The sequence below is a fragment of the Takifugu rubripes genome, chromosome 16 (assembly GCF_901000725.2).
Source record: "Takifugu rubripes chromosome 16, fTakRub1.2, whole genome shotgun sequence".
Classification (NCBI taxonomy): Eukaryota; Metazoa; Chordata; class Actinopteri; order Tetraodontiformes; family Tetraodontidae; genus Takifugu; species Takifugu rubripes.
In genome coordinates this window covers 4,957,449-4,979,942 of record NC_042300.1, presented here as the reverse complement: position 1 = coordinate 4,979,942, position 22,494 = coordinate 4,957,449, and the positions used below count along the sequence as shown (strand labels likewise).

Below are 22,494 nucleotides of genomic sequence, written 5' to 3'. Positions count from 1 at the left end.
TGTGTTGACATATTCAAAATAAAAGGGCATCTTAGCACCTTCACCTCTGGTGAGACTTCTATATGAAAACACGGCAGCACGCATGCATTACTCTTAAGAACCCCCCCCCCCCCCAAACTTCATATTGTCTCCAGAGTTTGAGCACAGTCCTCTTCCTGTCAACTTTTTTCCCAAATGTGGGAAATGATGTGCACATAATCTCCCATCCAACAATCAATTTTGCCGTCACTTACATGACTTCTATACAGAAGCTCACCTTCTTGTCAGGGACGGACCAACTGTGTCCCCCCGTCATTATGCGTCTGGACTACTGACACAGCCCAGAAGAGGCACAACAGGCTCCTGTAAAAGCTTCTTTCTGCTGCCTCCATCCTTTCAGGGTTTCTGACCATTCATCATCATGAATGGTAGAAAAAGAAGGGAGCCATCTGTTGGAAACCTTCTCCTTTTTTCTGCCTGTAAATGGTTCACTCCTTTCTAGCCTCCCATTATCGGTCAATTTTCTTTTCCTATTTTCTTTTTTTTTTGCTCTTGCGCCTCCTACAGCACCAACACAGAGATAACCATAGTTGACAGCAGCTCTGAGTCACAGAGCTGTATATAATTACCCAGATTATAGGTATAATTGTCAGTGAACGGTACCGACAAGCCAAGCGTCCACTGTGTATCTTCAGAACAGGCAGCCTCTCCTGAGTTACCCCAGACCCACCTGCTCCTGTGAGTTGTGATTGATCCAAAGCTGAGTACTGGTTCTCCTCATCCCCAGTCACCACAAAACCAGTTAATTGGGGAGGGGATTGCACTGGGATTGCGTAAAACCGGCAAGAATCCACTTTAGCTGAAGGTCTTTAATTTGAAAAACATGTTTGTGTTTCATCAGTTCTGCCATCAACACACTCTTTCAGCTGCTGCATTTGGTGGGGCTTTTGCACCATAACCAGCTGTAAGAGGCTTCAGTCCTCCCAAACATCCCCGATGTCTTTTATTCTGTGTCTTCTGGTATTTTTATGCTTTTCATTCAGTATCAACTGTTTCTGCTTTATTACTTCTTATTGGGTTACTGTTGTAAGGACGGGGCTACTTTACGCGTAGAAGCAGTTCTTTTCGACAATGATTTTAATTTTTAAAAAGACCCACTTTTGGAAATCCATAAAAAGAAAATCTGAGTAGTGGAAATGCAAAAAAGAATTGAGAGCATTTGCAGGGGGGCTTTGTTTCATCCTGGGTCTGTGGCATCATTTGGGACAGCTGAGACGGTGCCACCAGATCAATCGACCCCTCCGGTTGGGGGGGGGGGGGTCTGTTTGAAAAATCCGTTTGAGCCAGGTCTACACTTGACTCCCATTAACGCTTCGTGGGCCTGTTGTTGGCACGTCGAGGACGTCGAGGAGCAGATGAGCCTGACAGGCAAGGAAGGAGGGATCGAGAGAGAATCTCCATCCCTAATGTGGAATGTGTAAACCGTGGAAAATGTAGCCGTCTGGGTCCCTGGCAGCAGGCATTTAAGCAAAATCTGCAGGTACGATGCGCCTTTGAGAGCCAAACGCTGATTGATTTATGCATGAAAAAGGTTTCGGTATCTTTAGCTGCCCTGAATTTTAATTTCCCACAGACAGGGTTGATACCCTGGACTCCCATTTCCTGTCTATCAGTGATACACAGGTATCAGAATTCCTTTTGTTATTTCCCTGTCAGGAAACTTCTAAAATGGGATAAAATGAGGCCTCTCATCAGGTTTTAAGAGCGTTCAGGTCAGTTCTTCCTGTGACTTGGTACAGAACAAGACAAGATGAACCGATGAACTCATGCCTGCCAGCGTGCTCATGCTCGTGACCCTGGTTTTGCCACGAGAGCAAACTCAGATTCAGAAAAGTCCTTGATGGAAACCATAACGATGCCACCGATAAAGGGAAAGCAGACTGTTGAAGGTGCACACCTTGAAGCACAAGTGCGTGGCACACAGCTTTGTGTACAGCCGCCATTTTAAATATATATTAACCCATACAGATGCACACACACTCGGGACCTAGACTGTATGCATAAACTCTTAATTAAAGGACTGATCCCCTCTGTTAGGGCATAACAGTGCAGAGTTATTCATGAATAAGGCTGGAGCTGGAACAGCCATTGGCATGAATATCCAATAACAATTTATCCCTGTGTTATTTTATTATTTATCACCAAACTGAAAACAACACACTCTCAGTGGGTAATATTTCATTAGCCATGGCGAGGAAGCTGCAGGAAGGCAACTAATAACAGCCAATATTTTTTTACTTCATTGAACTATTTCCATAATTTAAAAAGAGTTTGTTTGAGGCTTTTGTCCGATTACTGATGTGTGGTTTGGGTTGAATATGTACCTGCTGCTCTGCGTGGACGTAAACCTTATTCGGTGTGGCTGACTGTGACATTTGTACCTGATTTAGCTCTTATTTTTTACATCGCACCAAAATCTCTCTGTTGGCATATTCAGTGTCGGTTTCCGCTGCTGTGTAACATTTAAACGGGTCAGCCAAGGGGGGGTGAGGGATCGTAACAAACGCATACAATGTATAGCAGGTTTGAGGGTGGACTGAGTGATGTGCAACAGCATCATTGATGGGATGAGATGAGAATGTCTCATTTAAGATTGGACGAGTGGACTGAATAGCAGCTGTGTGTTTTGACCTGCCCTGAAGCCTCATCCTGGCTCTTATGGAGAAGAAAAGAGGCGGCCTGTGCACCTTTTGCCTGTGAATAAGGAGAGACAACGGGGCAGGCGTTGGGGGGATGCACCATCACCTTGAAGCGGGGAGGCTGTCTTGAGATAGAGAATGCAAAGGCATTCTCCTCCCAGTTTCACCTCCCAGTCTCAGTTTTGAGATTATTATTTTTCACTGTAGACCAGACATTTAATTATTCGCCAGTAGAACCCATTTAGTTATTTCTGCCATATTCTCTGTCCCTTTAGTCTCTTTTTGAGTGTAGCTAACGCAACATTTGCACTGCTGGTTCGTACAAGTCTTTGGTGGAATAATGTGCCTGCGTGGCGCCAGTCCCGGTATTCCTCAGGCACCACACATGAAGTTTTCTCTTTTTTCTTACAGAACAGTGTCAGATTGAAGCAGCAGCTGAAACAGATTTACACTTCTGAATTATTTTCGGGAGTCACGCCGCTCATGTTTTAATTAGCTGTTAAAGAAAGAGCGAGCCACCTGCCTGTGGCGTTAGATTTATGATACAGTGTGTGTTCACATCAATCCGCTCCACGCTTTCCACTCAACAACGTGATCAAGCGCAACGAAGCTAAAATAAGTTGGAAAATATTTAAGAGCCGCTCTGGCTCACAAACAAACCACAACTCCCACACTTATACACTATATTCACACAGGTATGTTAACCCCTCAGGCCACGTGAACTGTGACAGTATAGCGATTACACTAGAGTGCGATCGCTGAATCCTGTTTTCAGGGCAAAGAAATGGCTGCTCAAGAGAAAAGTGTTGCTTCTGCCTCTCAGTGGGTTGTAATGATAGCGAGGCGACGTTTAGGAGCAGTGCGTGTTGTCACAGCTGAAGTTATGAAAAATAGATGTGACCCCTCTGTCTTCTGTAAAATGGATCGGTCCAGGTACTCCAGCCGCACAGTAACCACGTGTAGCACATATACAAGTTATTCCAGCCTACAGAGCTGAATATATATTGTGTTGTGATTTTTGTTGAGGTGGGTGTGTGTGTTGGTGTGTGTGTCTGGGCTTTATACAGCACACTGGCAAACCTAAATGATGTTTCCCTCCGGCTCTTCAAGATAGCTACAGATTTAAATTAAATAAAGGGGAAGAACAAGGCTGTTCAACGGCTGAGTGGTGGGGGGGCAGAGATTCTTCTGGATCTGGTGGTTTTCTTCATGTCTCAGTAGAGGTGGAAGGCAAGATTCTCATGTTAAAGCATTTCTTTCATTTTCATCCGGCTCCTTCTCGCTCGACTTCTCGTCCACATTTTTTTTTTCTTTATACCTTTGCTGTCTCCCTGTTTGTGCTCTGGACAGAAAATCAATAGGAGGAGCTGGTCTGGGGGCTTAATTATGAGCTTATTTTAGGTTTTTGCCTTCTCTACAGTTTGCCCTCCTTTTTTCAAGTATTTTATTATGGAGGAGGGAGGAGGAGCAGGAGTAGAAAAAAGAGGAGGAGGAGCAGAGGGATTTGTTGGAAATGTTAATGACAAATCATCGCGCCGCAATGTCGCTTTTCCTCCATTCGCCCCCATCCTGACCCTTTTTCTCAAAGCAGCCTTTCCTTTGCTCTTTTTCGCTTTGTTGTTCCGCTCTTTTCTCTTTCCCCCCAAAGTCATTGTTCTGTTCTCCAATAAAATATGCCTGTTCTGCAGATTAACCCGGCAAATTTGTCCTTACAAATGCAATTTTTTCCCTTATTTTTTCCTACGCACCTACTGCATCACTATTATTTCATCCATTTATATTATTTTTGTGGCAAAAATGTATCTCCCCCAGGACATATTCAACCAAACATCGCTCACTGATTCAAAGAACTGTAATTAATTGAAACACCCTGACCAATCGGCACTTTAGGATTTTAATGTGAGGAGCTAAACCGATATGCAATATGAAGCTGATGAGTCGGCACCTTCAGTGTTGTTCAGTCCTGCATTCCTCCGATTTCTCATCTGAATCTGCTCCTCCAAATACGAGGCTCAGTCAATCATCACAGCCAGTTGGCTTCACTGAGGCCGCGGGGAAATTATTAAATATATTTTACTATGACCTTGAGGCGAGTGGCTGAATGATTAACACACAGAGGAGAAACTTCTGTCATGTTCACGCCTCCCTGCGAGACACCCATATCCATAATCCATAATTAGCTGTTCAATGACTGATGCTTGATTTTCTGTGATGGGCTATGGGTGCAATTGGCACCAAAATTGAGGACCATCAAGGAGAAAGATTCATAATGTCCGTGTTTCATTGTCACCTAAGGGTTAATAGGCTGTCTTTATAGTTTATTAGTGTCGTAAAAATGAAACAGTAAAAAAAAACAAGCAGCTTCCTGTGAATACAACTGCAATCAAGCAGAAATAATCTATATGTGGCTAATGAATCAATCTGATGAGTTTTGATTGTTTTGCTGTGTTAAAATTGACCTGAGCTGAGACTGAGCATCTACACAAACATGTTTTGCCAATAAACAGACGCACCATCCCTTGATAAATATGTTTACAGCCAAGGAGAGATAATATTTGCACTCCCTGCCTTGCTGTGCAAGGACTGGAAGAACATCTTTTATTCTACCAGCTCTCCAATGCGGTGTTTTCATCGTGGTTTATCACGGTGGAAGGGAAAAGAAATGTACAATATATATTATGGCAAGAGAATGAAGCACGGGGATGTAAAAGGTGAATAACTGAGAGAGGAAAAGTGAAGTAGTGGGGAGGTGACAGACAAAATGAAAAGATGATGGAGAGAGTATGCATGAGGTGCAACAGAGAGGTATAGAGAGAGATTGGGATAGCCACTTCAACCCACTCTAGTCCAGGCAAAAGTAGCTAATGGGCCTGCCCAGACGCACTGAGTAGATATTGCATTGGGACTTCCTGCAGTCCCTTAGCAAACACAGAACCAGGATTGGCTAAGAGACTCACCGACCAGCCGGAAACATGATATCATCTCGCGAGCAGCTCTAATGCGGATACTCAAACCTACCAGAAAGGGAAAAGGGAGACGGGGTGATAGGCCGGGCTGGCTTGAACCCACTTTTGTAATAGAACAGCTGGAGCGAGAGCTGATGGGACAGATGGAAGGGTCAGTGGAAGACCTTTATGTGTGTTTGCTGCATCATCCACAGGCTTCGGGTGATTTTGTGCCCAAAAAAATGCCCCCACAGAAGCACTTTAGATAGGTAATGATGGATGGGTAGGTTGCAGAGACAGTCAGCGTGTATAGTTGGTGTTTTATTACTGGGGCACGTTGGTCTGAATAAAAACAGACCTGTATGTAAACACTGTAAAACACAAGATGAAGATGAAGACAACTGTGTTATGGGACAACCATTTGGAACCAAAGCAGTTTCTCACTTCTCACTTAACTGTGCACTTACATTGTTCATTGTGTGAGTGTAAAAACACTGAGAAAATTCTAATTCGGTAATGACACTGGAGCTAAATCAATACACGCACCCGTTAACCACGGTTGCTTTGCAACATAGCACAAATTGCTTGAGCAAAGTATAAATATATGGTTTGTACAGAGCAGAAGTTATAACACAAGATGCTGTTGTTCTGTGTACTATATCTTCACTTTCTTCTTCTTACTTTGACTAAAATCACATCAATTTGAAACAAATTTATCACAAGCATTGTTTGCCTGATTAAAACCACCAATTCTTGATAAATTATCCAAGCTTTACAGATTCCCCAGCTCATTTTTGCTCTAAGATCATTTGAAGATGACGTGCTAATTTCCATATGTGCTTTACAAGTAATTTACTCTTTCAAACTCTGCAAACATGTCTCACCAAAAAAGCAGAAATATTTACATATTATTTACATATTCATTGTTTCTGCTGAGTTTAAGAAGACTAAATCAACTAGCGAGATGCGAGATATGAAGAGAAAGAAGTGGATCTTTTCCTCATTCAAGTCTTACGTAACCACTTGAGACTTTACAGGCGGGCTCTAACCTGCGATTCATCCTGCTTTACAGGGCACTTAGTGGATATGGATAATTCATATAGATCCAAAAAGCCCCCTTGGGCACTGTAGATGTAAACAATATATGTCCCATATTTGTCAGAATGAAAAGTGCAAGGAGCAATTCAGCCTAGCTAGCAGGACGAAACTGCAGCCGCCCTGGCTGGGAAAGATTGATTAGAGGCTCATTATTGGATTCACGCCTGCATCAGTGTACGTGTGGGTGGAAGTGGGTGTTTGCTTCATTTGATTTATTTCAAGTGCTCCAAAACCTGCTGAAGGATTAATCACCGCTATGATACCATGACACAGCTATATCTACAATGCTTTATCTAGACATGCTGACTCTTCCTTTACACAGCATGTGTGTGTGTGTGTGTGTGTGTGTGTGCGTGTGTGTGTGTGTGTGAGAGAGAGAGAGAGAGAGAGAGAGAGAGAGAGAGAGAGAGACACTTACTGTCAGTTTTGTTCTAGTGTCCTTGTTCTTGAGATCCAGCAAAGAAAAGATTGTTGACCTAAAAGGGAAGTGCTCTTTTCCTCATTTGTACATTTGTCTTTTTTAATTCTCCTACAAGGATTCTCTTGTGTCTACCTTGAGCGGAGGCGCACAAACAAGATATAAAGGAGTTGCTTTTGTATCAGCGCTGAGAGATTACTCATAAAATCACAAGACGCCACATTGCAACTGTGATGGTGATGGTGCTAAGCAAAAGCCTTCTCCTTGCTCCCTTCAAATAATTGATTTCCTTTTTTCTGACTGTCCTTCTTAGACACATATTTTATAGGAATTCTATTCTTGCCTCTGCCTGCCTTTATCACAGCAGACTGTAAACAAAGCAGTTACAGAATCCCAGCTTTCCTGCAAAATATAAATCTATTGCTATATAAGAACACTGACCTTAGGCTATTGTTAACCTTCCCTCATGGATTCTCAAACGAGTTATATTAAATATCAAATGATATCGACTGGGGAAAAAAGGTAAAAATAAAAATACTATCAATGCATTCAGTAAATTTGATATCTTGTTTTAGGAAGCAGAAAGGTATCTTTTTTCTCTTTTGCATTGCAGTCACCTCAATATACATCAAGGCCAAAACTCACCATAATTGATTCATATTAATGTCTCCCAGAAAGAAACCAGATTAAACAGTTTTTAAGGCACAAAACCCTCCTATATGAAAGGACAAATAGTAATAGAATTTGAGAATGCCAGTGGAACACATCAGTGGAATATAGAAGTATTTGTATGGAAGCAGAGACATTCAATGATACTAAAGTGTCTGTAGGAGGTATCTACTTGCCCCATTTGTGGTACCTGCAAATCAAGCTAGCTTGCAACAAAATTGGATTTCTGAAGGACACAAAGCTTTGTTTCCTCCAAAGCTCCTTCTCCCCACAGATAGGACGTCCATGTAAAAAGATCTGGCCTTTGAATTGCCAGATTAGATCTGTGAATGCACCAGAGAGAGAAGCTTATCCTGATACAGTGTCATTGCTTCCAAATCCATCAGCATGCGGCCACGTGTCCCCAGAAAGGAATTCACTGCCGATGCCCACGCATGATTTGTCATCAGCGTGAAAACAAACGAACATCCTCAGCCATTCTTTTTTTTATAAATAGCCCATTTTCCCCCCTACCATCTTATCCCTTGTCTATCTCTGATGCTGTTCCTCACCTCTCGCCTAAGTCTTTCATTTTATCTCTGCTTTTTTCTCCATCGTGCCCTATGTCCAAACTCTCCCCTCTCTTTTTAGCCTCCTGCCAAGTTGCAAGCTCACGTTGGGTTGAGCTGCATTCGTGACAGCGTCTGAGCAAATTATCGCAGTGCCGTCACTGTGCGCAGACATCTAGGACACACAGCAGAGAGAGGAAAAAAACTCAGGCCCTGTTCTTTCTATCGGGCAGAGCTGGAGCAGAGCTTATCAGGCTCTACTAGAGCAGAGGAACGAGGAGCCCATATTCACTTCCACTGTGCTGTCAAAGTGTACATATCAGCGTCAGTCCACGCTACACGGTAGCTGTTTTCAAATGTCAAATGGTTATGCATGTGTGCAAGAGAGTTCAAAACTAGAATAACTTATACAGTGAATGGAATCCATGTTTCCACTGACCTTAATATCCTCAGCGTTACTGTTTCACTGCAAACCTCAGAGGTTTTTCAGTGCTGGGCCAAACTGTGGAAGCGTTCTTGCTAGTGCCATCAAACGATTAAACTTTTTAATCAGATTAATCAGAGGGTTGCTGAGGATTAATTTTGATTAATCACGATTAAATATCATTCATTTTTAATCTATATTAATCCCGTTTCTTTTTGCAAACAGACTCAAGAAAGAAGGTTTGGTTCAAGCGGGGCGACGCGTTAGCCAAAGTGCTGGCAGACTCTAACTAACGTAGGAAGAGGAGGGACTAATGGCTTTGCGATAATGTGTTATTTTATGCTGGAGATGCTTCAGTGAAAACAAAACTCTATGCAGACTGTGCTTTATGTAAGTTGACTGTTCATCTTGGGGGTTTTTGTACATCAAGAGGGCCAACATGCTGTTTAGCATCTTCCATCTTTATCAGATGCTTCTGCCACCCTTCACTCCTGGATCAACTGTGTATTTGTGCATACACGGTGATAACTCTATTTGGAAAATCTGCCTAAATTGTGTTACCAGATGTTCAGAGTCCTTCTCTGGTGCAGATGGTTTAGTTGTATTTAAATGTTTTGATTGGATCCGATCACCAAATTCATTTTGGCAGCCTCAGTTCTTTCCTTTAGCACATTTTGAGACTGTGGTATATGGGCTTGTGTGGAATTCCCACAGAACAGCATTTGCCAAAGGCTCAGTGTCACATCAGTTTGGACCGTTCAACGTCAGGCCACGGGTCACAAAATGGGAACTTGCATTGGTCAAACGCAGGATCCTTTGTCTTTCTGGGCAAGATCCATTTAGTTACTGTTTCTGGTTCCAGCAAGTGGTTTTTAATAATAAAAAAAACACCATCTTATCTCACCTGCTTCATCGGAAAAGGCTTAATTAATAAATGAACAGAAGTGATTATTGAAGATGGCATTGATCACAGGATGCGGGATCAATGGTGAAGTGCTGTATTGATCCTTACGGTGGTTGTTGATGAAGTGAAGTGGCTCAGTGAACTCGTCCAGACATGCACGCTGCAGGATTTCCACAGAGCAGATGGGGTTTTATTGAGTTGTTAAGACTGTCGGCCAGCAGGTTTTGTTCAGGTGCAAACCTTTGCTAATGATTGTGTTCAATGTTATTCGCTGAGATCTCTACCTGACTGTATGTCATTGACCTTGGTGTTAACATGGGTCTGTGTGCTGTACATCAGTGTTGTTATTTAAAGGTCCAGCACAACAGATTGCATCATTTATTGTCAGATAAACACAATATTCTCAACAGAGCAAACCTGGCTGGTGTGCTCAGATCTGGGTTGCAGGGTGCTGCTGACTCGATACGACCTGGCATGTCCACTTCTTGCAGCCCAGTCTCCTGTCTTGTGAAATACTGGCGCTCTTCTGCCTCCAACTCCACGTGTATACAGTATGTGTCCGTATGTGCGTGTCCTGCCCGTGTGTCTCCTCACTGAACTGTGGGGCTGCTGCATTGCCTCCGGCGGCTCTCCTGCCACGCAGAACGTACCCCAGCGTGAATCCACATCAAAGCCGTTCCACACACGCATCCACCCATATGCACGGCAACATAGGCCATATGGAAACATCCCTGAAGAAAAGGTCCTTGACAGGACCTTCACGTGACACAGTAACTAGAAAATCTTCGAATTTCCAGTGATTTGAGACTCGTTCTACAAAAAAAAACCAAACCACTCCAGCAGAAATGTATAAACTGCAGAGGATTCATCTTCATCACGTTACATTTTCTCTTCAAATAACAGACAAAGAGGCAGTTGCCAATCATCTCTCTGGGAATATGATAGAGATTTGAATCAGTGAAGGGTTCCTACATCAATAGAAAGCGAGCTTGAACAATCACTTATGAGGCATGCATGCTGAAGTAGTCAGCAGCTTTGGCGCAACATAGAAGTGAAATGTGTGGGTGCGTAAACTGTTCAGTGTGTATGTGTGGAGATGGAGGCTCCTCCATCTCTGTTTTTCCACCTCAAAGATACATCAAAGTGATACGCTTTCATACAGCCAAGTTCTCTGTATTGCAGTGTTTCCACACACAACACTGAATGGTGTGTAGCTTCTGTCTATTATTACAACAAAGATAATCGGGCTTCATTTGCACTCGTGAGTTCAAGTAAGCATGAAATGTGGTGATTGCCAAGAAAATCTCCAACAGTCTGTTGCTTCCTCTTTTGTCAATATCACACCTAAATGAAGACCAGTATCTAAGCTTCTGAAACAGTTCACTCCCAACATACTACACTTTTGGCAGCCATTACATTCATTTTGCTTAATTTCCCATATTGCCCACACTTGTAGTGACATATCAGACTTCCTGTCTTACCGGCGCCTACAACATGCTGATATTCATCGGTCATGAATTATGTCACAGAGCCATGACCATTAAAGTGTCTTCTGCTGTCTAGTTAGAGCTCGGTGAACGAGGAGCCAAGAGTCTATCACTTGGCCCTTTTATCTTTCTACAGCTCTCAAATGGAGTGGAGACATTCAATTTAAAGTTGAAGGTCTGGTAGAAGCCAATGACTTCCATTAACTATGTCCCTGTGAAGTGCTGGAGAGGTAGAGCATCAAAGAACTTTAATTATCTTCCCGCAGTGTGACACGCAAAGTTCTAGAACCCAGGCTGAATAAAAGCAGTGTGTGACAAGATACAGGCAAAGAAAGAGCAAACGGAGGGTGAGACGTGTGAGGTGTATAGATTATTTCCCATATTAGCTGTTTCATTTTTTGCTTTTGAAGTGCCCTCAAGATTTTAAATTGCTTTTAAACTTTTATGATCTGCCATTGATTGGATTGCGGAGCCCTGTTGAGGTGTGCCACCAGGAAGTAATGGGAAGAGCTACCTGCATTGTCAGGTAGAATTTTGTATGAAAAATATTCACGGCTATTAATAAAAGATAGCTTAAATCACAGTAGCAGAACAGACTCCTGCATGGATGAAATCATATGTGATCAAATGAGAATATCCCTGCAAATAAGTCTCAACCCTCGCAGGTGGGTTGGATGTGAAAAAAGTAAGACTTTTCTTTTTAAAGCAGAAAAGGAGGAAGCAAAGTATTGTTCCCTTCTCTCCTTTGGGCTCGTGATGTGTAATAGTGAGTCGGACAAAGTGGTGAAGAGGAGGACGGTCTATGGGGAGCTGGGTGGTAAAGGTCAGGCACAGGGAGATGGCTCTAGCACAAGGACATAATTGGCTAGGCAGAGAGCCAGCCTGCACACACACACAAATGGGAATGTGCATGTGCAGAGAGAGACAGAAATGTGGGAGTCATAGGCTGTTAAAAGAGAATTGCCGGCTCGTAAGACAATTCATAGTCATAAAAGAGAAATGAAGTTTTTCTGATGCATTGAGGGCCTGTTGCACTCTTGCTTTTGTCTCTCTTGACACTTTTCCATCATTTTCTTCAGCACTGAGACATAAATGGAGTAATTATTTCCCAACCAAGTCTAAGCGACATGTCATCTACATGGGCCAGAGATAATCAATCCCTAAACAATTTCTGAAACTCAGATGGACCAGATTCAGATTCCACAAATCGTTTACTTTGAGGCGCACAAACATCTCGTTGAAAGTTATGCAACTGAAGCCACCTAAATCTCAGGTGAAATCCCAAATCTTGCTATCATTGCTTCGGGAACATCTCTCCGATATGCACCCTCGTATACTCAGTCCTACACAACCACAGGGCCCCCACTGTAAAAGCCATGTCATGAATAATAATGATTGCCTCAATGCCACAGAAACGAGCGGCGATGGAAGAGGGAGGAGGAAGAGATTAGGAGTAAAGGCACTGCGTTAGATGCCTATCATCAAAGAGAATTAAATTCTTGTAATAGAAGTAAAAAGCACCCTTGGGTAGTAAAGAGTAGAAGGGTTGGGGGTGAAAGCAACAGAAAGCAACAAAAAATAAGGATGCTTATGTTGTAGGAGGAAGGGGAAGGTGTTCCAATCAAACTATCCACAGGCATTGATTCAATGTGACGGCTGCAAATGGTTGCAAGTGAGAATATAGTCTTTCCTTCATTGGCAAGGACGCAAAGACGGCTCTCTTCGGTTTGCACAAGTTGATTTGCTGTCAGGACTTGGACTAAACACAGCTTCATTCCCACATAAAGCATTTTGGCCCCCGTGAGCTGCACAGCATGGCTACGTAGCATCAAACCTTCAAATAGCAGCTAAACAATTACATCATTCTCAGATGTAAGATTTTACATAGCAAAGTAATCAATTAATGAAGTCTTTAAATCTGTAATAGCTCCCACAGGTTTAACCTTTTCAAGAGATGTGGAAAGTAAAATGAGCCGTTACCCACTTTTTGCTATTCGAGTTACTGAAGCTTGACGCCTTATATCATATAGAGAGAAAAAGTAAGAAATGGCATCTAGACCGTATCCACCCTCTTCTTGTTGCTCCTCAGGACGCCAGAGGCACTGATTCACTGCTTTCATGAGAACTCTTTTGCATCAGCATAATGTTTTATTGATCTATGGTTCACACTGAGCGTGATTCATTTACAACTGTCTTGGCAAGAAATATGAGCGTGGATGATGCGTTGTGGTTGGAGAAGTCTGCTATGAACTGAAGCCAAGGAATGACAAGACCCGTCAGACCGGCCAATTTGAGGCCCTTTGGTTGAAGAGGCATCCAAATTGAGGTGTCCTACATTCACAGTGAAACAATGGGTTATTATCACACCAGATTATTGTTTCCCTTTAAATAAGAGTCTGATTCCGTCCATCATCAGTTAATGGACAAAGGTATATATAAAATGTGATAAATGTGGTCATCTAATAGTGAACTCAAGTATCACCAGTTACAAAAGGAAACAAATCTAAACATTTTGCACCAAGTGGAAAATCATTTTACTAAACACTTTTAAGACTCTTGTAGAAGGCATTTGTTCAGGATTCAATGTTAAAAGTTTTAGGTTGATAAAATGGGATGCAGGGAGGCCCGGACTCTTCAATAAGCCCTCAATGACACATAAGATGGCATTTGTTTAATTAAATCTTCAGCGGTGTTTCGGGGGCAGCAGCCTATTGTCAGAAAAATCAATTAAAGTACTTAGCGGGAGAGGAACGCTTGATTATGTTGGTTTTCCTAGCAAGCGAAACATTTCTAAGTCAGACACGATCGTTCTGGCAGCATATAATGAGGAATGACCTTTAGCACTCCGGAGGGCTACAGTTAGCCCGTAACCATGGCTCCTGCTGCAGCTCCTTGACATTGCTAGCCCTTTTCTATGCTGAATTAATTCCCACATAAACGCTCACAAACACTAGGTTACAAAATCGGCATATATTAGGAGCACTGCTCGCTTCAGTCGAGCCTGATTATTATCTAGATCTGTCCGAGCAAGCTGGAAAGCAAATGGACATGGAAGACATAAAGCTAACTGCCCAAATCTATTATTACAGTTCAATGAGGCTAGGGCAGTGACAATCTTGATTGTGTACATAGAATTTAATGAATGTTTTCTTCTGTACTGTTAATGGCGCTGCAGATGATTCCCTGTGAGCAGCGGCACTTTTCTGGCCATTTTTGCATAAAAACACAGCTGTCCACAGTGGGAAAGAGACTCAAGCGTTCGTCATGGTTGCAGAGCTCATGGGTGTGAAAATATCGGTGTGTAATGGGAGGCTTCTTATATTCCCATTTCTCTTTGTTTCCCCCCCTTGTCATCCATGGACATTAACAGTTTATTTCCCAGCTCCTCTTATTCCTGCTGCCATGTTTAGTTACTCTGCCGGAACGGTGTATCTGGGATTGCTCCCTCAAGTGTGCACAGTGCACCAATCACGACAGCAATTCTTTAAATAAATGTTAGCCGTTGGCCATGTAACAAACCCACAAGCTGCTGAATAAATATGAGTCCGAATCGGAATCTCGTATATGAACACAACGGCACCTACATGTGATAATTTTCCGCCACAAGCCCACTCAAATGATTTCCTTCCCCTATCTGAATAGACCTTGTGTTTTAGTTGTGTTGTGCTATCAGGGAGTTTATGTGTAGGAAGCACAAGTTGAACTGATCAGAGTAATGCGTAATTTGACAGTGCAAAGTGCTCTGATGAGATGGCTTTGATATTTTTGGTACGTTTGGCTGTTTGATGTCGGGTTTGCTTGTTGAGTAGATGCGTTGATGTTCTGGTATTGTGGAAAGATGCCTTCCAGTCAAAGCTTTCATCCCTTGCTCAGTCTTCCTAACATCACTTTCATAGAAAATGTCATTATCATTCTGTTTTGTGAGGCAGAATGTGTAATAAAAAGTAAGATACATTTTAATTTTCTGCAGGTCCATGATAAAAAATGTGTAGGAAGGTCCTGTCTGGAGCTATCAGCTCTTTGCAGCTTGGCAGAGCTTCTATCAAATACAGACATCGTGTTTTCTCAGAAGATTTGACCAGTGAGCTTTGAAAAAGGACCTTAAATTAACCACAATGCTGACCGCAGAAGCAAACAGAGCCATCAATTATCATGCAGTAGCCAGAGAATAGTAGAAAAACTGCTGCCCCTTTTGAAATGTATGATAAAAGCTGTGGCCTCGCTAAAAAAGGGAGGGGGGGCACAAATCTGGCATCTGGAGCAGAAACAGTGGACCTGGTTTCTGTGTCTCATAGACAGATTCCTCTTGAGACTTTACATGTGCATTAGGCCTTTCCACAAATACTCTGAATAAGCACCTGACAGCTGACCTGTCAATCACTGGGCTGACCCACTGCTGGCCCCATCATTGCGTCTTATCTGATCTGACGATTACCTCCCGCTGAACCTCTGTTGTCTGTATCTGTCTCCAACCTTCTGCTGAGGATCTGCATCCCTGTCCACGGAGTTCAAGGTCAAATGCAGCAGGAAGGCCGGATGCAGACCGATAGTTGCCTGGATGGGAAATGGATAAAAATGCTAGTGGGACTGGCTTTGGGAAAAGGTGTTTCCCTGTGATTTTCCTCCATTTTTGCTATTTTCCTCAAGTAAATAGTCTAAGTTTTGCTAGTCTTCATCAGGGGTCTGGTGAGTAGAGGCGGGGGATTTGCATTTGGCCATTAAACAGCAGGCTGAGGCTGTTTAGCTGCATGGGTCACACACACATACACACACACACAAGCGGCAATAGAAACAATGTTGTTGCTACTCATAAAAATGTAAATCAGAACATGCCGCATTTCTATTTATGCGTTTCTTTATCATAGTCTGTCACACGACCTAATCAGTATTCACATCCAGCGCACCAGTAAAATGAAGTCAGATCCTGGTCTGTGGCACCTGTTGCCCTGTCGGCTGAGTCCTCCGATTGATGTTTTCTCTTTAATGAGATGAAAACTCACGTCTGGACCGTGTGGTGGGGCCGGTCACGTCACCTTCGTACAGAAGAATAATCCAAGTGTTTAAGTGACTCAGCGTCTACACTTTGTCCCCTTTTTAACAGGTGGGGCTCCTTTGGGCATTGAAATAAATTTCATCAATTTGCCGTCACATAGTAGAGAAAAGGAATGCCCCTATTTTTGTGCCATGCGTCTTCCCAGGGTAAAGAGGAGAAAAAGATCAAATCTCGCCTAATATAAATGTCTCAGTGATGCATATTTTGTACCCCTTCAGTCATAAATAGCTCAGGGTTTTTCCACCTTTTTTGTCTTTCCTCTTGTGTCTGCTCATTTTCATTCAAGAGCCAAGATGTGGGCCGAGGTACTGAAGTAAGCTTTCTTCAGAGATTTTACCTATAGCCGTCGTCCCTGCTGCACACACCTATATTCACCGATTCTCACATCCACTTAACTCATGCAGAGCGGCAGATTTCCTCTGCCTTTCATGAGCGCTTGAAAGCCACCCTCACTTGCTTTAAATTTCTAGTCAGTTCAGCTAAGTACAGCTTCAAAGGCAGCGACTGGGCTGCCTGATATGGGTGGGGTTTAGGTAAGAAGAAACGATTGAGAGGAGAAGGAGCTGAAGAAAGATGTGATAGAAAATGTGAGGTGTGGCTGGGACGCTACATGCTCCTTATTGTTCTTACGAGTATGCCAGGCGGTACGTAAACATGGAAGCATATAAGTTTTTGAATGGGGACACATCCATGTAAACGTAGCAGCAGCAGCAACAGGAGAGGCGCTCCTTTGTCTTAGCTTTTAATTAGACTGACATTAAGAAACTGTGAGAGTCGGGCATGTTCCGTCCTGCTGCCCTCCGTACTCTCCGGGCCTTCTCCAACTCACCCAAGGCCCACACAGCTAATCCTTGTCCACCGAACAGCATATTCATCAGCACGCAGGCTCGTTTCATCCTCTCTGGCCTGCATGTGAACATGTGCAACTTCCTCAAACACTATGGTGTTTTTGTCTTGTCCTTGGCCGATACATAACTGCTGCTTTAGTGTTACAATAATTACACCCTTATTGTAGCAGCCTTTACCCCACATTTGATTCTTACCACCTTTCCTCATTGATTGCAACTCTACTGGCTTATTTGTAGATGGCCTCAGTGGCAGTTTTCTTTTAGGCATCTATTCCCTCCTGCTACCTTGTCTTAAAACCACTTTCCCCCTTTTGATTAAGGATTGGAAATAGATAACCGAGGAGGTGGTGCAGCACCAACCTTTTCTTGGCTTTGTGGGCAAGTAAGTTAAAGAAGATGGATTGTGACTCCACTAACAAATTTTCTGTCTTTGGCTTGAGACACCCCTCTGCTTTGTGTCTTGTGCAATGTCCTTGGAATCGCAGGTAAAAACGATGAACAAGACTCAACCCAAGGCAGTTAGTGGCGCGATGGGGAAGAGCGGTGAGATAGAAGCATGGAGAAGAGAGGGTGCAGGTGAACTGAGGGGAGGGAGGCCATTAATTATAAGGTTGACACGTTCACTAGAGGACTGAAGTCAAAACACCTGCCGCAGGGAATTGGAAAACAGCAAATACAGGGGAGCAATATCAGAACCCAGTGGCGGGGAGGAAAAATGCGCTGTCTGTCCGGATGTTTGTGTTTAGGAGACTGTGTGCCACAATAGGGTGAAATATGAATTGTTTTTTTTAGAGTGCTGTAGTGTTTTTTCCTTAAGACGTGGAGGAAGTTGCTGCATAAACGGCCAAGAATGTGGACCCGAGCGATCAAACGGTCACGTCATCATGTCACACGAGTGAGAAAAATGATTGCTCACACACGGGCGACTGCTTTCAGTTGCTGTCAAGCTTGGTGCAAAAGGTAAAAAATACTTTGCTGGTTTAGATGAATCAGGTCTTGGAGGTGTCTCAGCACTCGAAGCCGACCGAATCTGTTCGGACTAAACTGAAAGAACCCGACACATCGCTGCGAAACTGTTTTGACAGCAGAGGGTTAGGATTTTCAGTGATGTCTGGGCCTGTAGTCTAAAGAAATCCGATCCGTGATTGTATCAATGATTGCTATCGTGGAGGCCACTCCATACCTTTTTCGTCCACCCTGAAATGGCTGCCATCTGACTAGTTTCAAAAGTTTCGCTGCAGTTTTAAGAAAGTGTTGAGGGCCGACACTCCTGCACTCTCAGCGATGAAAATAGGATGGACTCCACAGGTGGCAATGGACTCCCCATTGACCGTTTCCATGCCCTGATTACTCCCGTGGAGGACTCGTAATGCATGTCACATTAAAGTAAACGCTGCCCATCAGAGCCAGTTACTCAGCTAAGGTTGCCATTTATGGCAGTTCTTTACATCAACTGCAGAGTCCTTTTTTGCTTGTCAAAGAATGTGGCACCTGAGAAAAATGGACTTGATTGAAATGGGTTTCTTGTAGCTTTATGTGATTTTACCATTCCTGAGTGATGGGAGCAGACCGCAGCTGTGGGCGGTGCCTTAAAATGGACCCTTCACCGCTCACTGGGCGTGTTAGTCACAGAGGGGTGCTGCTCACATGTCCCAGACGTTGGTGGTCCAGGACATCAGGGTTGGAAGCCACACAAACGCAGAGCTGCCTTTACCAACAGGAACACAATGAGCCCGTGTTGCGACATCACTCATCCCATTTACATAAAAGCGACACGGCGATCAAACGGAAGGTCATCAAGCGTGTTTATTCAAGGATTGATTTATGTTTTTTTGATCTAAAAAAACACACACATATCGCCAGCTCGCATTTGCTGGTTGCCCCACCCCATTTCCCCCAAGAGAGGTGGCTCCATCCCTCTGAGCAGCATTTTAGGTGCAAGTGCTTTTTGATTGCTATCAAAGCCAGCGTGTGTCTGCCCGGCATCACTTGCTGAGTAGTTTAAACAAATCTAATTCAAAATCTTTAAAGGCGAGCGGCGATTTTCATTCTGACATCAATGTTTTGCTTTCAGCTTCAAAATGCATTTGAGAAGAGAAGAAATTGCACACTGAAATAAAACAGGACGTGTCATCATCGGGGTGGAAAAACGCACACCAGCTATTGTACCGACAACTAAGCAAACACTGGAACCAGTGCTTTGGTGCAACAAATGTGGCAGCTACTCTGGCAGATAGTCAATCCATCTTGACTTATTACATTCTGTACACAGCCAGGCTGCAGCCACCAAGCAAACTAGTAAAATCCATTTGCTGCTGCGGTTTGTTGACATTTCATGAAAAATAACTCTGCGGTACTGTCCGTGTCACTGTTAGAACACGGTCGTTACTCCAGCAGACCGTTCGGAACAAAGGCTCCCTCCAGGAGGGCAAAATAAGAGCTGGAAGTACACGTGCAGTGCTGTAAATGCAAATTATTGTTGACTGAACGTCCAAAAAAAGGAAACATATTGACTATTTTTGTCAATAAATCAATATCATTGCACAAAAAACAGCATTACATGAATCATCAGTTTCCAAGCGTAATCAAACCTAAATTCACCACCAGATTTTGATCGAAAAGTTATATCGTACTAAATTCTTTACACACCGTGTAACCTGATTAAACACACATACACACACAAACACACACACACAAAACATGACATGTGATATAAAACATTTGGAGATTTTTCAACATTTGAGTATTTGGACAAAAGAAAATGCATCACGTCCATCCAACATGGGGGAAAATCATCTCTGCCTAAAGCTGTTTAAGGTCTGCCATTATGGAATCCAGTTGACATCTTTGATAAGTGATAATTAAGTGCAAAATGCGAACAGCCTATTTATATGTAATTATCCCAGAATGGCCTTGTGGGTCCATAAAGCCAGAGCGCCTACCTGCCATTCACTGTCTTCCCACCTCGCCGGCGTCACACTGACCTTTACAAGTCCAATAAAACAGTTCTTCATTGAAAATTTGACCTTCAGAAACGTGTGGACTCTAGGTGCTTTGCCTTGGCGTTTAATGAGTATGTACTGATATCCTGTTTTCAATTATGGGTCCACATTTACAGCTGAGGGATTTTCAGCATACAGGTCAGCATCCACTTGCAAAGATCACATTAAAATTCACTACTCGCACGATTATTGAGGCCCATAAAAGTAGGTTTAAGAAACAGAAAGTTCAAACTAAGTATCTGTTACCAGCTGGGTTTTGAGTCATAAAAGCCTGAGGATAAGATCAGCATCTGAATCTTCTGTGTCGTATTTGTGTATGACGTCCTTGTGGGGGGACGGGAGAGAGAGACAGACGCAGACTGGGAGAGCGAGAGAGGAGTTTGGGCTCGCCACAAAGCTTTGGCAAAAGCAGACAGGTTGCACTATCCTCAGGGGAAGATTCAATTATAAATGATGCTTCCACTCGCAGCCATCTCGGAATCCCTTATTCTTTAGGAGATCTTCTTCACCTAATCCTCAGCAGGGTTTGGTGTGTCCTGCCTGTGAAGCGAGACGCCTCACACGCGTCATGAATTATGAATGATGCGAAGGAGACACTCATGTCCTAATTTTGCGGAGAGCAGTGTGAACATCAACACGCGAGCTGTCAGACTGCTAATTTTCCTGAAGAAAGGAGCCGGATTGAGTCAGGTCTTATAGAGCTTTACTGTTCAGGTGTCATGTCATGCGGAAGAAAATGCGTTTATGCATTTTAAATTGACTTTTCTCCACCTTTACTGCATTCCTTTGTCCCTGTCTCCAAACATTGCCCCTCTTACCCCCTTTCCTTTCATCTCTCCAGAACGCCTCTCTCACCCTAAAAATTCCACCGGTGGTGGAATTCTGAATTAAAGTCAGCCGACAGGTCTCCTTTGGAGCCTTGAGTGCTGCATGGATCTCAGCTGCATCACCTCCCTCTCCCCTTCTGTCTCTTCCTCCAGCCTCTGAAATCCTCTTCAGTCCATTCTGTCCTCTTGCTCATCCTTTTCTTCTTTCCAACCAAGGAGAATAGGAGCCGACACCTCCAGAGAGAAGGGGGGAAAAAAACCCTAAGAGACTATTCCTCTTGCCACTGCAGCAGAGAGTGTTGGGAATGTGCAGGAGGGGGAGTGGGAGACTTGCTATCTGAGTTTTGCTATAATGAGGGGACACTTGTTATGGCTCACCTTCTGCCTGCTCTGTATGTGTGGCGCGTTTCACTCACATTTGCGCCTTTGCTGTGTTATCTGGTGGCTAAAGTGAGGATACACGACTTTCATTAACGGGCATCTGTGAGCGGAACTTGTTGTCCTTCCGCCGCGATCAGAACATGTTCCGCGGCGCCTGTGAGTAAGGAGACGGCAACTTTGTAGGCACGGCAACTTTTTCTCCCTTGACTTTTCCGCCGTTTTGCCCTCACACCACGGTGCACATGGCAAACAAGTTAGTGTTCTAAAAGCGTGTGCTCTGCCAGTGAGGCGCGATACAAAGGAGCTTATCTCTTTTTGTCATTGTTGAAAGTCACTGCGCCTCAGTTGCTTTGAGTGTTTTCCTTCTGTAAACGTTGCATTCAAATCACGTTGGCCAATCAGGAAGAGGTTATTTTCTGTAAAATAAGCATCAAACTGTGGGTAACTGCCGCTGCTGACAGCGAGTAGTTGCCGCTGCCACCACTGCACAGGCTGCATCGCCTACTCTTTTAATTGATAGTCCAATGCAACAAGCAGAACGTTTCTTTCAGTGGAGCAAATCTGAATCTGAATGGCGAGTCTGGTTCTGGTTCAGGGTGCACTAACAGAAACAATGCAAGCATTTCCTGGACAACTGTAACACAAATACAGTTACAGTTACTCTTCAATCTCGGCGATGAGAGCCGGTGCCCAGTGGCTGGACCTTTATCATCCTGGTTATTGGTGTTGCTTTACTTCCTGAGCAGCAGCAATAACAGCTGTTTGCTGAGCCCAGGCCTTATTTTGTTGCATTAGCTCGCGGCTCTGGCTCATAAAGAACGTACCGGTACACGACCCCAAAAAACGTTACAATCCAGAGTAATCCGTGCATTCTCCTGTGTGAGCTGGGAAGATCGGGAAATACATTTCCAAGCTACTATTTCTCCCTCTTTAATCACCTGCTACTTGGTTTTATCCTGCACATTGCAGTAATTACAGTAATTGAAGTAAATAAATACATTACAATGTGTCTTCCACACCTAATGATGAATCTCTTTCATACTGTTCTATTTATTTACACTCCATTTTTTCTTTTGCTTCTAATCCATATATTTGTAATAATGTCACAACTCGTTACAAGAGGAACACCGATAGTGTAAATCACTGGAGACAGGCTGTTTCCGTTACTTTGCCATTTTTCACAGTGCAGCACCCTTCATCAATCACAGCGAG

The 22,494-nt window shown here is 43.5% G+C and overlaps 1 protein-coding gene and 1 long non-coding RNA gene across 16 annotated transcripts in view; one reads left to right on the top strand and one right to left on the bottom strand.

The window, feature by feature from the left end:
• The window catches only part of LOC101079387 (neurexin-3b), a 194,018-nt gene that overhangs the window by 113,742 nt on the left and 57,782 nt on the right, over positions 1-22,494 (top strand). The gene's annotated exons all lie outside the window — the stretch shown is intronic.
• LOC115252944 (uncharacterized) lies at positions 13,403-16,183 on the bottom strand. The gene is made up of 3 exons (XR_003891243.1): positions 16,076-16,183; positions 15,607-15,725; positions 13,403-13,502 (listed from the first exon to the last, which is right to left on the bottom strand). It is a non-coding gene; the product is annotated as an uncharacterized lncRNA (long non-coding RNA).